Here is a 2,644-nt window from a genome sequence, read left to right as displayed (position 1 = left end):
TGTGTGTGTGTGTGTGTGTGTGTATATATATATATATATATATATATATATATACTTATTGCTATTATGTTCTTGTCTTCTGGATGTAATAGTATGTAAACTGCCAAGTTTTCCACTAAACAGCACTGTAGACTGGGAAAGTTAAACAACAAAAATTTATTTTCTCACTGTTTTGGACGCTAGAAGTCTGAGATCAATGTGTTGGCAAGTCTGGTTCCTTATGAGTGGCTATGAGAGAGTAATTGTCTCTAAGATGTAGATGACTGTCTTATTTGTGTGCTTGTATCTGGTCTTCCATGAGTGTCTGTATGTTTACAAATTTTCTCTTTGTGTAAGGACACCAGCAATATTGGAAGAAGACTCACCTTAATGATGTCTTTTTCCTTAATTACCTCTTTAAACATCTGTCTCCAAATAAGGTCACATTCTGATGTATAGGAAGTAAGGAATTCACTATGTGAATTTTATGGCATGTAATTACCCCACAATAAATTGAGGCTGTAATGTTTCCTAAGATTCATGTCCCTTTCCACAGCAAAGACACAGTCAGACCTTGTTATCAAGCCCACCTCTCTCATTCCTACATGTGTGTCATTACTACAGAATGCTGCCAGAAATGGTGAACGTTACTACAGAATAATGTTTTAAATAAGTATTTGTGTCTTCTTTATGCCCTTTTTCTTTTTCTTCTAATTAGATAGTTTGAATGAAAAAAACTCTGGTCCAAGGGAATTGGAGACCTAAAATAGGACTGGAAGAAATCACTCATTACACGGAGAGAAACATCAGTCGACCTTCAACCAGGTATGCTTGCACGGAAGTGTTACTTGGCCATTAGACTTGATGTCTCTAAAATGCCTCTAAAATGTAGGCTTTTGATTTCAAGTAGCTTACCATAGTCATTCTATAAATAGCTATTAGTAGTGTCTTTGGCTTAACTGTCATGTTGCAGATTAGGCAATAGTGACTATAGTTTGAAAAAAAAAATGGAAGCTTATGTTAGTATAAAATATTTGAGAAAACTTTCTATATTCAATAATTCTGAAGACAAACCATGTCCTACTTAAGTCTGTAACTCTAGGGAAGTGGTTGGAAAAGGTGAAAAGGTTCATCTTGTTATTACTTTTTTTTTTTTGGTGTAATAGTAGGATGGTATAAAAGAGGCGAGAATTAATTAACTGAGAGCAGTGGTAGAAAAAAGCAAGGGTACTAAAGGTGGAGCCACACAAGACTGAAAAAGCTGAAAGTTTCAAGATCCTAAATAGTAAGAGATATTAGGAGAAAAGAAATGTGCATGGCAAAGACCAATTAGGGTTTCTTAGTTAAAGAGAGGGCTTTGATCCTTTGGGGTAAAATGAAATTAGGAAGTTTTCTTCATATCTAAACTAATTATTTTTGGTGACATAAGGAAGAAAAAATGGTAGGCTCAGAAGTAATAATTAGGTAACTAGAAGATATCTTTGGTGTGTTTACTCACATGCAGCTGAGTAATAGCATATGGTTCAGAAATACAGTAAGCACTTTAGAAAATAATACCACAAACCATATCTGTTTCTCACACTGTTTTAAAAAAATAATTAGAATAATAATAATAATGATTGGGGAAAACATAGAAAAGATATTGAATGTTGAAGCGGGGAGATTGTCTCTGTACTGACTGACATGCATGGCATTCCCTTTTGAAAAACCAATGTAATACACTGTAAAGTTATATGTACTCCAATGTAATATAAAGATTACAATGATAATAAAAAAATGTAAAATAAAAAAAATGTTTAATAGCAAAAAAAAAGAACTGCAACATACCACTCAGAAAAAAATAATAATACCACAAAGAAAAAAATTCCTTTACAAGTCTTGCAGCTCTAAAGCCACCATAGGCCCCTAAAATCTTTGCAACTGAAGGGAACACCCATCTCTCAGAGAACGTATTCTTCAGTGCCACTGCAGATGTAATCATAGAGAATACAATGACATGAAGAAACTCTCAAAAGTTGGAATCCAGTGCCAAAAGAGAATGCCAGTGATTCTGAACCTATTTTTTCACCACAGGGATTCAGTATAAGTTTATCATTGCCTATTGAAGGTAGTAAGGGAGAGGTAATAGGGGGTAGATATTAGAAAGAGTGAGGGAGGAGAACAGGGGAAAAAAACAAATAATATGTTTAACTGACACAAAAACGAAGTTATGTGACGAGGATACTGTATATATGACGTCTTTGTCACTGTATTCGTTCTGGCGAAAACCACATTGTACATTATAAAGATGTACAGTGATTAAATATAAATAATATTCTTTTTTTAAAAGAAATTTATGGTGACCAGCAGCTGGCACAATGGCTATATTGCTGGACTCCCATGTAGTCGACCGCGGTTCGAGTCCCAGACCCAGGGGAGTGCATGCTCAAGATCCCAAAAGTAGAAGGGAGAAAAAGGGATTGCAGTGTGGTTACAATCACCCTGGGAGGTGATTTCTCGCTTTCTGCCTCTCTGTCTCTCTCTGTCATTCTGGCGAGCACATGCCTATAGCAAAAACAACAAAACAAAACAAAACAAAAAAACCTCCAAAAAAAAAAAAAGAAAGAAAGAAAGAAAGGCTTTCCCCTTTGGAAAGGGGAACAAAAACTGAAAGGGACATGGAAGA

Source organism: Tupaia chinensis, unplaced genomic scaffold, assembly GCF_000334495.1.
Source record: "Tupaia chinensis unplaced genomic scaffold, TupChi_1.0 Scaffold139190_1, whole genome shotgun sequence".
In the NCBI taxonomy this organism is placed as follows: Eukaryota; Metazoa; Chordata; class Mammalia; order Scandentia; family Tupaiidae; genus Tupaia; species Tupaia belangeri.
The sequence above is the reverse complement of the archived record's forward strand: the minus strand, read 5'-3'. Positions refer to the sequence as shown.